This window comes from Aedes aegypti, chromosome 3 (genome assembly GCF_002204515.2).
Source record: "Aedes aegypti strain LVP_AGWG chromosome 3, AaegL5.0 Primary Assembly, whole genome shotgun sequence".
Classification (NCBI taxonomy): domain Eukaryota; kingdom Metazoa; phylum Arthropoda; class Insecta; order Diptera; family Culicidae; genus Aedes; species Aedes aegypti.
In genome coordinates this window covers 200,575,038-200,593,266 of record NC_035109.1, presented here as the reverse complement: position 1 = coordinate 200,593,266, position 18,229 = coordinate 200,575,038, and the positions used below count along the sequence as shown (strand labels likewise).

General features: G+C 38.6%; 1 protein-coding gene across 17 annotated transcripts in view; it reads right to left on the bottom strand.

The window, feature by feature from the left end:
- LOC5568207 (voltage-gated potassium channel subunit beta-1) overlaps window positions 1-16,626 on the bottom strand; it is a 115,888-nt gene extending 99,262 nt beyond the window's left edge. For 6 of the 17 annotated variants that reach the window (XM_021854190.1, XM_021854204.1, XM_021854197.1 and 3 more), the window contains exons 1-2: window positions 16,531-16,626; window positions 3,115-3,184 (exon numbers count right to left, since the gene is read on the bottom strand). The gene's annotated coding sequence lies outside the window, so the exon portion shown is untranslated. Of the gene's footprint in view, window positions 1-3,114; window positions 3,185-3,425; window positions 3,454-3,480; window positions 3,535-15,924; window positions 16,025-16,530 lie in introns of those variants that run through there. The other 11 variants (XM_021854192.1, XM_021854207.1, XM_021854203.1 and 8 more) reach the window with 3 other exon arrangements.
- Between the last annotated feature and the right edge of the window lie 1,603 nt (window positions 16,627-18,229).

The window sequence follows — 18,229 nt, the reverse complement described above, 5'->3', positions numbered from 1 at the left end:
TTCAACAAGACAGTTTTCCCCTTTGAATCCCTTCTTGCGTTCTTCCATGAAGGTTGCCCTTTCATTTTGTTTTGCGCATAAATGCAGCTACGACCGTTTGAGACCAGATTGGTGATGACCGCATAATCGGCGTATGATTTAGTTTACCAAAATAAAACTTTTTCTAAAGATATTGAACACTATACCTTTTTCATTTTTTCATTTCAACCGAACTGTATTTGTTGTATTCTATATGTCAAAATATGGAAAAATCCAAAGCCTTTCGGGTGATGGACCAGTGGTATAGCTAGGAGGGGCTTTTAAAGGTACAAATCTTTACATATCGAATATAATTCTGAAATTTTCTTATTCAACTAAAACTATAATTTTAATTCTGACTGCAGTAGTTACAGACACAATGAATAATTAACTATCAGTGAATCAATCGACACCCAACACGCAGCAACAAAGACATTGTCATCTCCTATTCTTGTTGCAACAATTTTATTCTGCAACAACAGTTTATCACCACTTGAACAGAATATGAAAATGATCGTTCACCACGTGTGCAGCGATTTCCTAGGCTTCACATTACTATTTTCGAGAACTTTATCCGTATTGGTAAGCATTGCCACATTATTGAACAGCATCCATAAAACAAATTTAGTTTTATGTTTGAAGTAACTGATAAATCGCGAGATAAAAAGGTTGCAAAAATGTTGTTTCCTGTTTTTGTAATGACAATTTTGCTTTTTATTATATCCCAATCCGCAAAAGTTGGGACAAACGGTTGTGAGCGAGCTTGGTTTGTTGTTTGTTTTTATGACAATTTGATTCACTGTTAACCATATTAAAAATTTCTATTTGTTATACCAGAGGCGTATTCAGGGTAAAAACTCGTGGGTACAATTTTATAACGCTATTCTCACAATTACCACGAAAATGGAGAAACGTAATATGACTGGAGAGTCGTATAGACAGGAAGGGAAGACATAGAGGCAATGTTAACAATGTAGGAGATGTTGAAATACGGTTTGTTCTAGCAAAAGAAGAGGAAACAATGATGAACTACGAGTGTTTTTCAATTATTTTTCTCAAAATATGGAAAATGCCTAAGAGATCGTGATAAAATATTGGACAAAGGGGGAAGGGGGGGAATAAATAAAAGACCATAGTCCATAAGTATTAAAATATTTGTAAGGACAATAGGCTACAAGAGGGTAAATGGGTTTAAAAATCGAAAAAAAATGACAACGTGGCTTATGGACAGCCCCGAAGTATGTATGTATTTAAACTGATATGGATTTTTTTATATAAAAATATTATAAAGAACATGAATTAATCGTTTGTCATCAAATCAAGACATTTGCTGGAATAATATATTACAGTAGAGTGGCCGACTACACATCAATGGAGGTGATTTTTATAACTATACTTCAGTGGCTGCAAATAATCACCGTTGCCAGAATAAGGGCAGCAGTTGTTCAACTTACGTTTCCTCACATTAGATAAACAGTCGACAGTTCTTAAAAACGTTAAATTTATCAAGTGATAGATTCTGGCTAAATGTACTGGTATCGTGCAACTGTCAGGTGCGTACTTCTTCCGGTAATATAAATACTTTGTCCGGTTTCTGACAGATATCCTACTGATAGCTAAAAACAACGTCAATATTTGGCACAGGGACTATGTTCTTTGAGTTCAATATTTTCAACAGCGAAATGTAAGATATACATTCTGTTAAATCACTTGTAAGCCATATCGTTTCCTTTCCTTATCAGTAGAAACCGTTTGTCCTCATCTTCTACATTGTTAACATTACCCTTATATTTGCCCCTCCTATCTACACTCCAGTTGTGTGGTTGTGAAAATATGTGGCCTTTCTCTATTTGCATGGTAAAGGTGGGAAGAGCGTTAAGTGGTCGAAAATTGACCCCAAAAATGTAGGTTATTATAAAATTGTACCCACGAGTTTTTTCCCTGATTACGCCTCTGGTGTAATAAATATACATTTTTAATATAATTAATTATTCACTAATTAAAAATATCGGATAATCATAAATCAGCTAATAATGTTAACGTTCAATTAAAGAACACAAAATCAGTGACCCTGTCATGATAAAACAGTTCAAACTTACATGGGAGGGTCACGATAGCGCCCCGGGGATTTGTTTAATTCTATATTGAATGTTCTATTGTTTCAAAAAAATATGCTGACAGTATTTGGGTTGAGTTTTGTGTTCAGAATATGAGTTAAAACGATACGTTTTTATTTAAAATTTGTAAGTGGTTTTTTTGTTATATACTCAAACTCAATGGAACTGCTTAAGACAAAACATGTAAGGAATGGCAATGTTTTAATCAGTTTCTTCTGAATTGAATTTGAATACTGGCTTCAGTAAGGTTTGTCGCCTTGGTAAAGAAACTAAGTAAGAATGGGCTACACTCAGAATTTTAAAATAGACACTACTAAAGGTCATTCAATTATGACTATTTCCTACCTGTCTGTCTTGCATTCTGCTGTGGATTTTTACACTAACTGTCATTTCAACTGGACTCAAGCCTAGCGATGCTTTAATCCAGGTGAATTGACACATAACATGAAAATTCCCCGCAGGTTGAAAGAAATTCAGATGGACATTACTATAATTTAGTAACTATCCGTGTTTCTGAGTATATATTTGATAGCAGTCGCACCAGTAGTGCGGGTGATATTGGGCCTAGGGGGCGAGTTTGACCGCTCTTTTTGATACATCTCAAAACTAGTATGAACGTCACCAACCTCATACATAATCATATAGTTGCTAATTATAACGTGTTCTAGAATCTTGTCACAGTGTTTTTTTTTTATTATTAGGGTATTGGTTTACTGTAAAAATATTGGGCTCAAAGTCACCCATATGGATCAATGTCACCTCGTACAACGGTACATCAGATAATGTGGTTCACCAATTGACTGCAAACTCAACATATGTTACGACCGCTTTTGGGTTAAAACAGAATGAATGAAAATTGTCCGAGTTGTGATCCGAGGTATAAGAAAACGAAACAAACTTTTCTACATTAGACGTTGGTTGGTAGAGTGGGAATCGATGAGTGGCGAAGGGTGATAGGGTAGGCTTGGAGTGAACTTACTTGATGAACTTCCACCAGACGCTCCCGGCGGGGGGAACGAAAACCAAAACTGGTGAGCCAGCTTGATATGCTGCAAAGGGGTTGTAGGGAAAAAACGGAGCAAAAATTATCAATCGATTCTATAAACGTACGTATGATATCGACGAGGGAATGTAACCAAATGAAAATTAAACAAATCTAGAAGGAAACACTGCGTCCACGAAACATTCAATCTACAGGCATAAACAAAAAGGGAGAACCCATAGGAATAAAATGTTTGTATTTTCATGCACACTTCATCAACAGAACAATTAGCAAACACAACAGCAAACTGAAAATGAAATTTTGATGTTTTTGAAATATATGAATGTTCAAGATATCGGTAACTGTTTTCAACTTCTGGGTCAATCGGGAAAATTTACACAGCACAATTAGCTTAGCTTAGATTGACTACACATATTAATGATTGCTATTCCGCGATTGACCGAAGTCAGTGGAGATGAACAAAGAATCAACTAGAAGTTCGACTGGGATTGGCCATAATCTTCTTCAGAGTGCATAATTCAGTGCCTCCATTTATACAAGGTCAATAACGGCGCCGGCCACATCCTAGCAGTGGGATTGGGGGAAGGAATATTAGTATGTAACCTTTGCTATTTGGAAACCATGTTTATCTTTGCATCTTCACATTACTGGGAAAAGATTACTGGGATGTTTGTCAATGGGGAGGATCATTGGCTCATAGGATTCACTTTGATAAGCGATTAGACCATGAGAAACAATTATTTGGGAGATATAAACATTCTTGTAACCATAATATTCTCAATTGATATGACAAAAAAATCCAAGAAGAAGAAAATAATGTCGACACCATTCAAAGTTTGTTGAACAAATATCTAAACGCAAAATTCCTACAGCTGTCAGGACGAAAGTATGTGTTATCATATTTTACTCATATGAAAAGAAAAAAACTCGATTGGCTGGACCCTCACAGAACACTCTAATGCCGACACTTACAGTGGCGAACCATTCAAAGTTTGTTGCATAAAGTGAACCTTTTGCAAGTCTACACTTATAGAGTCGAATCATTCAATTTTATTTAATTACAAAAACAAAAGTTAAAGGAAAAGAGTGTTTGGAAAAAAAATAAAATTATAAAAAATAAATAATTTATGAATAAAACTTTATGCCGACACTCACAGTGACGAATCATTCATAGTTTGTTGAAAAATCATATTTACGCCCCATCGTTATAACGATTAAATGTTCAGTTATACATAGTTTACAGATTTTAAATAAAAGCATGAAACGAGCTCACCAATTGATACTTCATCCTTGACTGAGCAGCCACAATCCACTTTCAGTTTCACTTAACGCATACAGACTAACTTAAAAACAAATCACTCTTGAGAACACGCTTGCGTGGGCTTGCCCGAATAATTTCCCAGCGAATCGTGCACAAACGGAGAAAAGGGAATCGCACCGATGACACAAGAAAAAAAAACAAATAAAAAAGTTTTGAGGAAAGTGGGAGCATAAAGGTACCTGATTATAGAGATGGGCAAAAAGAATCGGAGCCGTTTGAAAGATCCGGATAACTCAAAAGAACGAGTGATCCGTGGCTTTTTTGGGCGAGAGTCGGTTCATTTGATCAGCACGGATCAGACAAAAAGTGACAAAAAGAACGAACCGATTCTTTTCCCCTATTCTTCTTCTTTCGTTTCTCGGCTTCATTATAACGCTTGACACGTGCCTTGCTTTGCGCGCCACGGCAAACACGCAAACACAGTTTGCTGCAGCTCCGCACTCTTAGCATACACAGCCAAACAACTGATATGCCCCGTCCATTTACCCACAGACAGATAGATAGAAAAAGTGCGTAGGGTAAATTGGTATAATGCGCCCCAACCGGGCAATACACCCCATTTCGTTTTCAAGGGATTGAGGCTTCTTTAACACGTAAATATGATTACATATCTTAAGTATCCGCGAAAAAATGATGTTGCGCGTATGAGATCGTTGGGAAGTATAAACAACCAAAAGAAATACCAAAAATATCGAAAATCAGCTTTTTTGCGTAAAATTTTGGGTCCGATAGGCAAGCCTCGTTGCAAATGAAGCCCATCCTTTACTATTGTACTTATTACAAAAACTTTTACCGGAAGAAGACTGCTAATGGACCCTTTTAAGCTAAGCAAGTGGTGGAATTCTCCTTGGAAACATTTCTACAACGCTACGGAACTTTTTTTACGGGAGGGGCATATTACCCGGTTTGTTTTGAAACGTCAAGATTTGGACCGTTTACAGAAAACGTCTGGTACTCTATTTAGTAGCTACCTGGCAAGAGAAAGTTGCATGCAGAGCATGACCAACTAAGTAAATAACACTTTGACACCAAAAACTATAGAAGTAATTCATTTGCCACTGCGATAGAGCAGTTTTCCCTTAGGGGGGGGGGGAGGGGGGGTGCGTATTATACCTGTTTACCCTATATACACGAATGACAACGCACATTTTACTTCTTCCTTTTGATACAGGTAGGAACTGGTAGGAAATCGGCTTGAAAGACAATTAACACCATCTTCAGCCTTAGGCTGCACAGACTGAACATCACTAACATTAGATAACGGACACACGGAACGACCAGTGGACCAGTTTTCTCCGACTGAGGCGGGAATCGAACCCACATCCGTAGCACAATACGTCTAAACGACTGACGCCGCTAACCGTACGGCTACGAAGCCCACAAACAGATCGTGAGTTTCTGGGGGAAAATGTACGAAGAAGTTCGCTCTTTCTTTCTTTTCGCTCGGTTCAGTTGCGAATCGCTGAGTCACTGAACCGTTCAAAAGATCTGGTTCACTAAAATGAGTGATTCGGATCGGATTCGTACACTAAAATGAGCCGTTTTGCCCATTTCTACGATTGTGCAGAAGAGAGAATAAAGTGGGTTTGTGTTTAAGCAAAATAATTTAGTGTATTCTTGGTTGCGATAATGAAGCGCGTACGCCGACGCTGAGTCAATTATAGAGAGGGGAGTCTCACCAGTGCTGGGATTTCAAAAGTTCGAACTTGTTCTGTTGTTTGTTGTTGTTGTTCGAACTATTCGTAGCTTGCATCATCTCTGCAGGGCGATATCTAACCTAAGGAAATCAATTGCGTTACGCGTCTTTATTCGCGCAGTGTGAAATGTGTCACGGAACGGGGCAGTAATACTTCGGTAGTGTCGCTTGCTTTTGCGAGTATGGACAAAAGAAACGGGATGAATCATGTTACATTTCTTTACTTATGAATGTGGTAACATATATTACTAGGGCATGTGTATAAGTTGAACAGGTTCGTCGTTCAGTATATTCATTTCTACTGAAATAGTGAAGAAATATGTTCAAAAAATCATGACCGACAAAAAAAACAAAATCAATTGGTTTACTACAAATGTTTGATATTGTTTGAATTTTTCAAAGATGGTTTTGAAATTGCGCTATGATAAACTTATTGGATAATTCTTAGAGTTCAACATAAAATTAGACTTCTACCAGAAATCATTCCAGAAAATTTGACGTTCCCTCGCCCTTTCTTTGCTGATAGAAAAATTTTCACCAAAAACATATAACCCCTTCCTTAGCCGAGTGGTTAGAGTCCGCGGCTACAAAGCAAAGCCATGCTGAAAGTGTCTGGGTTCAATTCCCGGTCAGTCCAGGATCTTTTCGTGATGGAAATTTCCTTGACTTCCCTGGGCATAAAGTATAATCGTACCTGCCACACGATATACGAATGCGAAAAATGGCATTAAATAACTGTGGAAGTGCTCATTGAACTCTAAGCTGAGAAGCTGGCTCTGTCCCAGTGAGGACGTTGTTGCCAAGAAGAAGAAGAAGAAGAAGAAGAAGAAGAAGAAGACGAAGAATATAATCCCTCTTCCAGCAGCTTCATTTTTTATCGAAAATTAAAAATCAAATCGCGATTACTTTTTTGATTCTCAATATTTTTGCACCATTTTCTCACAAGTTCTCAAACTACTCTTCTAGTTTGAGAATTCGTGTCGATATTAATCTTTGGTGATCTGGTTTTGAAGTTATTCCTATGTTCCTTGGGGGGCCGACATTCTCCATATAAATATATTTGGCCAAATTTGGCTTCCATTTTGTTTTGGATCAATCCATCAAAAAATAAAATGTGGACTATACAATGCCTGGTAATAAGAAGCTACTCTGAAGAAGTCATAAAAATTGGTAAAGTATTCTTGGAGATATCTGAAAACTGCGGTTGGTAAATGGCTGGGCATGGCGTACCATTGGTACCTCGCGTACCTGAAGGAATAAAATAGACCCCTTTGTGCGGTCCTTAGCCTCTTGCCCAGCAACTCCTATCCCTACCTCCTCGCGGTACTGGCCGGGGTACGAGTAACCTCAGGGAAGATCGGGTAACCAACCCCCGGTGGGAACTTTGGTCGTATGCTGACAGGGAAGGGGGGGTTTGCTTTTGCAAACCTGGAGCGTCTGTACTCCATGTTAGGAGCGGCTCACAACAGCATCTGTTCCCCATGTCAGGGGCGGCTGATCATCGTCCGAGTGCCAGAGAAGGACTCTAAGCTAAACTGCGCACTATGGCCCTCCGAACATTTAGGGGGAATGGTCCTCCGGAAATCTAGGGGGTTGGTGTCAGGCCCTGCAAGCCAACCGTAAAAACACATCAGCACAGGAACGTCAACGAGAGAATACGGACCGGAACAATCGGCAAAGACCACAGCGACGAAAATGGACTAGCGATTGGAAACTCGGTACGTGGAACTGCAAATCTCTCAACTTCATCGGAAGCACACGCATACTCTCCGATGTACTGAAGATCCGCGGTTTCGACATCGTAGCGCTGCAGGAGGTGTGCTGGACAGGTTCGATGGTGCGAACGTTTAGAGGTAATCATACCGTCTACCAGAGCTGCGGCAATACACGTGAGCTGGGAACAGCTTTTATAGTGATGGGTGATATGCAAAGGCGCGTGATCGGGTGGTGGCCGATCAACGAAAGAATGTGCAAGTTGAGGCTCAAAGGCCGGTTCTTCAACTTCAGCATCATAAACGTGCATAGCCCTCACTCCGGAAGCACTGATGATGACAAGGACGCATTTTACGCGCAGCTCGAACGCGAGTACGACCGCTGCCCAAGCCACGACGTCAAGATCATCATAAGAGATTTGAACGCTCAGGTTGGCCAGGAGGAGGAGTTCAGACCGACGATTGGAAAGTTCAGCGCCCACCGGCTGACGAACGAGAACGGCCTACGACTGATAGATTTTGCCGCCTCCAAGAACATGGCCATTCGCAGCACCTACTTCCAGCACAGCCTCCCGTATCGATTCACCTGGAGATCACCACTGCAGACGGAATCACAAATCGACCACGTTTTGATCGATGGACGGCACTTCTCCGATATTACCGACGTCAGAACCTATCGTGGCGCTAACATCGACTCTGATCACTATCTAGTGATGGTGAAACTGCGCCAAAAACTATCCGTTATCAACAATGTACGGTATCGACGCCCGCCTCGGTATAACCTAGCGCGACTGGCCCAACCGAACGTCGCTGCCGCATACGCGCAGCATCTCGAGGTAGCGTTGCCGGAAGAGGGCGAGCTTGACGAAGCCCCTCTTGAGGACTGCTGGAGCAACATAAAAGCAGCCATCAACAACGCAGCCGAGAGCATCGCCGGGTACGTGGAAAGGAGGACATGTAACGATTGGTTCGACGAAGAATGCAGGCAGGTTTTGGAGGAGAAGGATGCAGCGCGGGCTGCAATGCTGCAGCAAGGAACGCGACAAAACGTGGAGCGATATAAAAGAAAACGAAAGCAGCAAACCCGCCTATTCCGGGACAAAAAGCGCCGCCTGGAAGAAGCGGAATGTGAAGAAATGGAACAGCTGCATCGTTCACAAGAAACGCGAAAGTTCTACGAGAAGCTTAACGCATCCCGAAAAGGCTTCGTGCCGCGAGCCGAAATGTGTAGGGATAAGGACGGAAGCATCTTGACGGACGGACGTGAGGTGATTGAAAGGTGGAAGCAGCACTACGATGAACACCTGAATGGTACGGAGAACACAGGCGCCGAGGGTCACGACAGCGGAGGAAGTGGCTAAGTCAGCACGGCGGATGAAGGAAACCAACCTGCCCCCACATTGAGGGAAGTTAAGGATGCCATCAACCAGCTCAAGAATAACAAGGCCGCTGGTAAGGATGGTATTGGAGCTGAACTCATCAAAATGGGCCCGGAGAGGTTAGCCACCTGTCTGCACCGGCTGATTGTCAGAATCTGGGAAACGGAACAGCTGCCGGAGGAGTGGAAGCAAGGGGTTATATGCCCCATCTACAAGAAGGGCGACAAACTGGAATGTAAAAACTATCGTGCGATCACTATCCTGAATGCCGCCTACAAAGTGCTATCCCAGATTATCTTCCGTCGTCTATCACCAATAACAAATGAGTTTGTGGGAAGTTATCAAGCTGGTTTCATCAACGGCCGCTAGACAACGGACCAAATCTTCACTGTACGGCAAATCCTCCAGAAATGCCGTGAATATCAAGTCCCAACGCATCACCTGTTCATCGATTTCAAAGCGGCTTATGATAGCATCGACCGCGAAGAGCTATGTAAAATCATGGACGAGTACAGCTTTCCCGGGAACCTCACAAGACTAATAAGAGCAACAATGGACGGTGTGCAGAATAGCGTGAAGATTTCGGGCAAACATTCCAGTTCGTTCGAATCCCGCCGGGGACTTCGACAGGGTGATGGACTTTCGTGCCTGCTATTCAACATCGCGCTAGAAGGTGTCATGCGGAGAGCTGGGTACAATAACCGAGGTACGATTTTCACAAGATCCAGCCAATTTGTTTGCTTCGCGGATGATACGGATATTGTCGGCAGAACATTTGGAACGGTGGCAGACCTGTACACCCGCCTGAAACGTGAAGCGACAAAAGTCGGCCTGGTGGTGAATGTGTCAAAAACAAAGTACATGCTGATAGGCGGAACCGAGCGCGACAGAATCCGCCTGGGAAGCAGTGTTACGATAGACGGGGATACTTTTGAGGTGGTTGATGATTTCGTCTACCTCGGATCCTTGTTAACGGCTGATAACAACGTTAGTCGTGAAATACGGAGACGCATCATCAGTGGAAGTCGCGCCTACTATGGGCTCCAGAAGAAGCTGCGGTCGATAAAGATTCACCCCCGCACCAAATGTACCATGTACAAAACGCTTATAAGACCTTATAAAACCTGGTCCTCTATGGACATGAAGCATGGACCATGCTGGATGAGGACCTGCAAGCACTTGGAGTGTTCGAACGAAGGGTGCTTAGGACGATCTTTGGCGGAGTGCAGGAGAACGGTGTGTGGCGGCGGAGAATGAACCACGAGCTCGCTAGGCTCTACGGCGAACCCAGTATCCAGAAGGTTGCGAAAGCCGGAAGGGTGCGCTGGGCAGGACATGTTGCAAGACTACCGGACAACAATCCTGCAAAGATGGTGTTCGCGTCGAATCCGGTTGGCACAAGAAGGCGGGGAGCACAGCGAGCGAGGTGGCTTGATCAGGTGTAGGGTTACCAGACGTACTCTTTTTAGAGTACATGTACTCTTTTTTGTCTTAAAAATGTGTGTACTATTCTTTTTGCTAAATGGGCTCAATTGTACTCTTTTCTAGTTATTACTGACGATTGCCGAACAAATCAAATAATATTTCTCCATGAAAACAGGGATCCAACTTTTAGTAACGTAATTCGAACCCTCTGAGCAGAATCTCAATAGAGAAACTCAAAAGTAGATGGAGTACCTTGTACCGTTTTAATTCCGCCCCTAACTGTTTATTTTGACAGATACTCGCAGAATACTGCAAGTGGTAGTCGAAATATGCGTATCTGTCAAGATAAGCAGTTAGGGGCGGAATTAAAAGGTACAAGGGATCCAACTATTTTCTTTAAATTATAGCTGATTCTATTAGGTACGATTAGCTTAATAATGATCAACAAGTATTCATAAGCTCATACATCTCACTAGTATAGATATAAGTGACATGACGGTAAAAGTATTGTTAAATAATTATTGATTTTTAGTTTATAGTTCATTATTGATTATTTATTTAGTTTTGAACTTTCGGGAACAATTTTTGCTCAGGCACTTTTATTAGAACGTCGTTTTCCAATGGTCCAATGGTTGAACACAGCGGTGGGAATGGAGGAATTTTATTAAAAAGTATAGTGTCTGAAAGACGAAAATAAACTATTAAACTAATCAAGCTTGCATCTTCTATATTGCTTCAAAAATTTCCTAGAAAAACTTAATTTAATGATAATACTCGAGATTCTTTTAAGATCCAAGGTTTGAATAAACGCTCTTCTCAGTTCTAGTTTCCTGTACAAACCAATATTGTTCTACATTAGGTATAGAACATTCTTGATAAATACTAAAAAAATAATTGACAGTCTAAAATATTGCTAAAATTCGAACGGCTTTCTTTATGACATGCGGCATTATAAAAAAACAACTGAACAAATCTATTCACTTAGAATCAATGTCATTAAAGTTAATGTTGACTACTTGAGATTAAAACATACAGTTGACTCTCCACATCTCGATATTGAAGGGACCATCGAGATAGGGAGAGATCGAGACAAAGAACACATTTTTAATGAATACTAGATTGAAAATCACTCCGTTACCAGGAAAATTGCAAACAAACAATCGTGTTTTCGTGTTCCCGAACTGTTTTGAATCAATGAAATCGAGTCTAGTAACCTTTGATAATGGGCATATCGACATACGGAACAAAAATCAACTAGGAACACATCGAGATAGGAAGATATCGAGATATAGAGGATATCGAGATACGGATTGTGAAAATGTATGCAGAATGAAGAGACCGAAGAAATTATCGACATAGGGAGAGATATCGAGATATAGAACATCGAGATGTGGAGAGTCGACTGTAATACAAAAATGATCAAAACAAGGAAATTAAGATAAACACGTTAGTAAAAAGAACATTTTTAAAATTTTAGGCTATTAGGCTAAGTGTACTCTTTAGTACTCTTTTATAGAGTTCGAAAAAAATGTACTCTTTCCGGTAAGAGCAAATATGGTAACCCTAATCAGGTGCAACAAGATCTGGAGAACGTGGGCCAAAATCGAAGTTGGAGAGACACAGCCATGGACCGAGTAAATTGGCGTAACATCGTTAACGAGGTTTTATCTAATCATTGATGTAACACCAACTAAATAAATAAATCTGAAAACTACGATATGATGTTTTTTGAAATTTTCAAGATCGTTATTCGACCAGCTTGGTACCAGAAACCTAAATGCTCATTACTCAAAGACGGCTCACTAAATCACTTTTTTTTCACAAAATACTCTTTTTATGTGAGTGAGCGAAGAGTGGATATCCGAATACAATAGGAATTCTGTAGCCTGAGAAATTTACGTGGGATTTGGGTACGCGTTTTGGTCCTCCAAGGAATTTCGGAATATCTACAGATCCAGATGGTCAAAGATCAACATCGACACAGATTCTGAAACCAGAATAGTTTTTTGACAACTTGTAAAAAATTAACCAAAAAGTTATCGCGATTTGAATATATTTTTGCGGTAAAAAATTTACCGTTAATCTTCTGTTTGAATTTCTCATTTATCCAGAGTCCGAAATGTATCTTGAGAGGAATTTATCAAACATCTGTTATGGAACTCAAAAGGTTTACTTTCTATTTTATCTGGATGATGAGATAGATACTCATTTTTATCTACACACAAGCGCTACCTAGCGGCTAAATTTTGAATCAAATTACCTGTTTTCCGGATGTCCTTGACCTTCTGAATAACTTTGCCGCAGACTCGAACTGTCTATCTCATGTAGAGTCAAGGATTAGTCCCAAATCTTTGACTTTGGTAACGGACGGGAAGGAGGCAACCCTCATACAATGGTCTAGGATTGTACCACCTACGAATTTGTGCGATTTGCTTAATGCTAATGCTTCAAAAAACGCTTCTCATCACTTCAATTTGAAATGATTTTTAATTGTGTTTTAGCAGTTGATCTTGTATGTTATAAATCAACCATGTGAAGTCAACAGAAACTCGGAGGAACCCGCTATGAAACCTCGAGAGCCCGATAACAATCTTCAGGTGTCCATTAAGGATTCACAGGAACCCGCTAGAACTCTGAAGTAGCTCATTGGAATCCACAGGATCTTGTTTAGAATTCGAAAGATCTAGCTTAGAAGACAGGATTTTGTGAATTTCGCATAGACATTTTAAGAGTCCGCTTCGATATTGCTGAAAACTATCTAGTCTCCGATGAAAATTCTCAAAAGTTTATTACCACTAACAATCTCCAAATTCCACAGGAAACATATTTGGAATCCTCAAGATTTTGCCGGAAATATTTAAAATACAACTGCACAGCTTTCCCAATAACTAATCATACAATATCAGGATCCCACAAAAAAAACCCTAAAGTTCTCAGAATTATCTATGAGAACATAGATTCCCGTAATGATTTTCTCTGAATCCATTTAGCAAACTCCTAGACCCAACTAAGGATCACCAGCATTTCGTAAGAAACGTTTTGATTGTTTCATGCGGCTCCATTCTTGATTAAAATCTTTATATGGCAAGCAGTATACTCCAGCCTAAACAACACTGGTATAGAATATTGGATCTTTTTCTAAAAACTTAACGTCAAAAAGAGCATCTTTCATACATACCGCACGCTTATGACTTGATTGATAGTAATGTGTAGTTTAGGGTCCTATAACACTTCCCCGAATACCATTACCGCGTAAACCATCTCCCGGACAACTAGTACCCCGAAAACCATTACCTCGAATGACACGTTACCCTGAATGACACATTACCCCCAATGGAAAATTAACACGAAAAACCAGTCAGCGATGCACATCAAGGACGCTCGCGAATTTGAGCCTAAAAATCCATCTTCCTCGTACTGTGTACGACAAGCGAGGTTTCACTGGTAGTGTTTGAATAGTTGTCGGCGTAACAACTACCAACATTCCTATAAGTGATTTTTTATTCTTTCAGTCATCGGCTGTTCTTTCGAGGTTGTGTAAAACCAGTGTGAAAATTTTAATCAATTGTTTTTTCTTCTTTGAGTTATAGGATGTTCTTTCGAGTTGTACTGTTTGAGTTGAAATGTGAACGATAGCTGTCAAAAAAATCAACTGACACAATTGTCTTGACCAACAAGAGATTTGTCCTTCTTTTAATTATCGCATATTCATTCAAAAGATGCATTTGCAAAGTTATTATCGTTTTCATCAGTACTTTTTAAACAGTTGTCAGTATAATATCAGTTAACATTTTCATCTGGGATGTTTCGAGCCATAGTCTAGTGCCATTCCTGAATATGTTGCACTCGTATTGCCTCCAGCAATATATAAATAAAATTTGAAAAATTGAAAATGAAACCAATATTTGTTGTATTTATGAGTATATATTCAAAGAGTTTAATGACTTCATGAAACGTTGCGATCACATAACCATCTAGAATTTGATAGTCACGTATACGGTACCCATAGCAGTTGGTGAGATTTAGGGGAATATCTGGAATGCGGTAAGCATGAAGCTGACTTGGTTTCCAAATGACTAAAACAAAAGACAGAATGATATTTACAGAAATTTGAAAATATTAATGGTAATAAAAAATGTTGCCAAAACGGATCCATTTTGTTGCCAAAATAGGGGGTTGCCAAAAATGGAGCATGCCAAAAACGGAATCCCACTGTATTCCAGAGTTGATAATTAAATGCTGTAATGATCAATGGCGAACTCGCTAAGAGCGAAAAGCCACACAAATAAAGATAAAATAATTAACTGTTGAACTAATTAGGCGAGATTTTCATCGAATGTTTATGAGAAAATTTGATGACGGTTGAAAATTATTGAAATAATCTATTTTGAAAGGCTACAATGTCAGTAAAATTGACTAAATATTATTCTAAATGAAAAACGTTCAAGAAAAAAAAACCAATCATTAGTATCGACAAACAGACTTCGACAACTTTGAACTTATAATAAAACTATACCTGTAATTCCATACAATATCGTGAGGGAAGAACTACAAAATTAATTTTAACAAGAAAAAATATGAAAATCAACACTGAAAATAATACATATTATTTATTTTCTTCTTCGAAATGTTTGACAAATTTGAAAGGGAGGGGGTAGAATTTAATATTTTTTCGGCCTAATTAGTTTGTGGATTATAACATATCAAGAACAAATTGCCATGATTGCATGTTTTGTTATTTATGTGATATTGAATCTCATATAATAATAACATAATATTGGTAAAACTAGATATGATTGCAAAATTTATTCTACATTGTCATTATTTTATAATTCACTTCTACCCGGATACCCTACAATGAACCAGAAAGAAAATAATTTTCTCCAGCCTTTCCCGCTGTACATATTAGGTATACTTTCTTCGCATGAGTGTGTTTTCTAGGAGTGGAGTATATACAATACAACAAATATTGGTTTCATTTTCAATTTTTCAAATTTTATTTATATATTGCTGGAGGCAATACGAGTGCAACATATTCAGGAATGGCACTAGACTATGGCAACATGAGGAAATATTTTGGCAATTTTCCGATATGCCGCTAGTGCCAGTTGTTTGTCTAAAGCGCAACAGTTTGTGCTCGTGATTGAAATAATTAAATGTGCTCTATAACATAAATAAAAACGGAAGACGCTCTACATACGTGAACTTGGAAGAGTGCTCTGATGATTCAGTGATTATTATTAGTATTCTTACCCTGTCAGAAGAGCATATCTCTGTTCATCAATTTTAATATAAAGGTGCTTAGAAACATATTTGAATCGCCAAACTGAGAATATTTATTCAAAATCAATTTGAAACAGACGCTTCCGTGAATTACGAAATACTTTGATGCTCTATAAAACACACAGAGTGTCTACTCTTTAGCACTTGGAAACATTCTATCTTCTGTCTTTTCGTTACACATATATACGCATAGCATCACTATGAGTTCTGGCAGGGTATCAGCCAGCTTCTTGATTAAGTAATACTTTCTTCGAACGAGGGAAATTTTAATGTGAAAATCTTCAACAGATTATTTTTCGTTGATTGTATTGCGTTTACTTGGCCGAAGCAGATGAGCTTTTTCCAGTCATTTACAGCCATTCATTTTAGGCGAAACCAATAAATTAAAACAACACTTCACACCTATAACATCTAAGAAAAAAACGAAAAGAGCTCTATATATGAAGCAGACAACTTTACACAACAGGTAATAAAGCCAGTATTTCCATTATCAAAAAAGGATAATAACACCTATAGCCTAGGATCACACAAACAGTATGAAGACACACAATAGGCCTTATTTGTTTGGTCACTTACTTAATCTAGTCCTTATTTTGTGTATTTTAAAAATTTACTGAAACTCTCTTCAAATCTCGACGATGAACTATAGCAAATATCTTTCTGAGGATCTAAACTGCGCATGCGTTGCATCCAAGGGGTATTCATGTGAATGCTTTGATAGTTAAGTTAACCTGTGAGTATATATTTCAGTAACGTTCTTTAGTTTGCATGCGTTTCGTTTATATTATCGTACACACAAAATTGGGTTCTAAATTACCTGAATGCGAATAAAAATATTGTAGGGCAGAAAAAAAGACCAGTAATGATTTAGCTTTCACATGTCATAGGCAACGCTTATTTAGCCTGCATGTCATAGGCAACGTTTATTTTACGATTTTCCTGGTTGCTGTAAAATTGCATTAAATAGCAATATCACCGAAGAAGCTGCAGGAAAGCATAGCCAATGGTAAATACGTTATTTGTTTTTCCAACCTTCTAGTTTGTAATAAAACTGGTGACACACACTTTGAAAACATTTATCAACCTTACTTCTTTATAAGGCTCGTAAAGTTGGAGGGATCCTTCGTCGGCAATGTTTTTCTGAGGGTATTTTTCAATAAAAAAATCAAGTTGAAGAATTTAAACATAGGTCATCTCATTGCCGATGGAAGCAAGACTGTCCCATGTTACAGAATTTTCAATCCAGAAAATCGATTCAAGGTCAAAAACGTGTTTTCTTTCATTGTGAAGATTTAATGATCACATATGCGTTAAGATTTCCAAATTTCTAAACGACAATTAAACTTTGTTTTTGAATACTTTCTGTAGTTCGTTCATTTGTAAAATTATACAAATCAGAGTAATATTTGTTCAACATTTTTTTTTTAGAATAAACAGTTTTTTATGTTTGGAGGCCTGGACCTGTCTAGTGAATTGATTTATTTGGAATTTCCACCATAGTTAAAAATATCCTTTTGATGATTTCGACTGGTATGTTTCGCACTAAGGGATTTTTTCGGCAATGCAGTCTTAGGAGCAATTAAAACGACAAAATTTGTTCTATGCCCGACGTTTCAATGGTGTATGCCATCTTTCTCAAGGGTATAGACCATTGAAACGTCGGGCATAGAACAAATTTTGTCGTTTTAATTGCTCCTAAGACTGCATTGCCGAAAAAATCCCATAGTTAAAAATTGACCTAAGTTTCACTCAGCAGATAATTCTTAATATTTGAAACACGAGTTTCTAGTTATCACAAAGTTTTAATATTCAGATGCAGAATGTATATTTCTTTAAATTATTTAGTTTAGTTTTTTATTTTAAAGGTTAATTTTTCCCTTTTTTCTCAACAATTTCTTAAAGACTTTCCTGGACTTTTCGTTTCTACAAACACGTCGGAATCCTTGATGAATGCAACAGTGAAACAGTTCTACGTTCTACGTAATGTTTGATTTAGTCAATTTCATGGGCTTTTTGTATAGAATCGTAGGGTCATACGATGCACTTTGATAAGTAATTAGACCACGATAAAAATCATTCGTGAGATAAAAATATTCTAGTGAATATAATATTTTTAGTAAATATGAAAAAAAACAAAAAGAAAAATAAATGATGCCGACATATAGAGTGGCGAACCATTTTAAGTTTGTTAAACAATTACATAAACGCAACATTCCTACTGTTTTCAGGACGAAAGCATGTGTTATCATGTTTTACTCCTTTTATTTTTTCTATA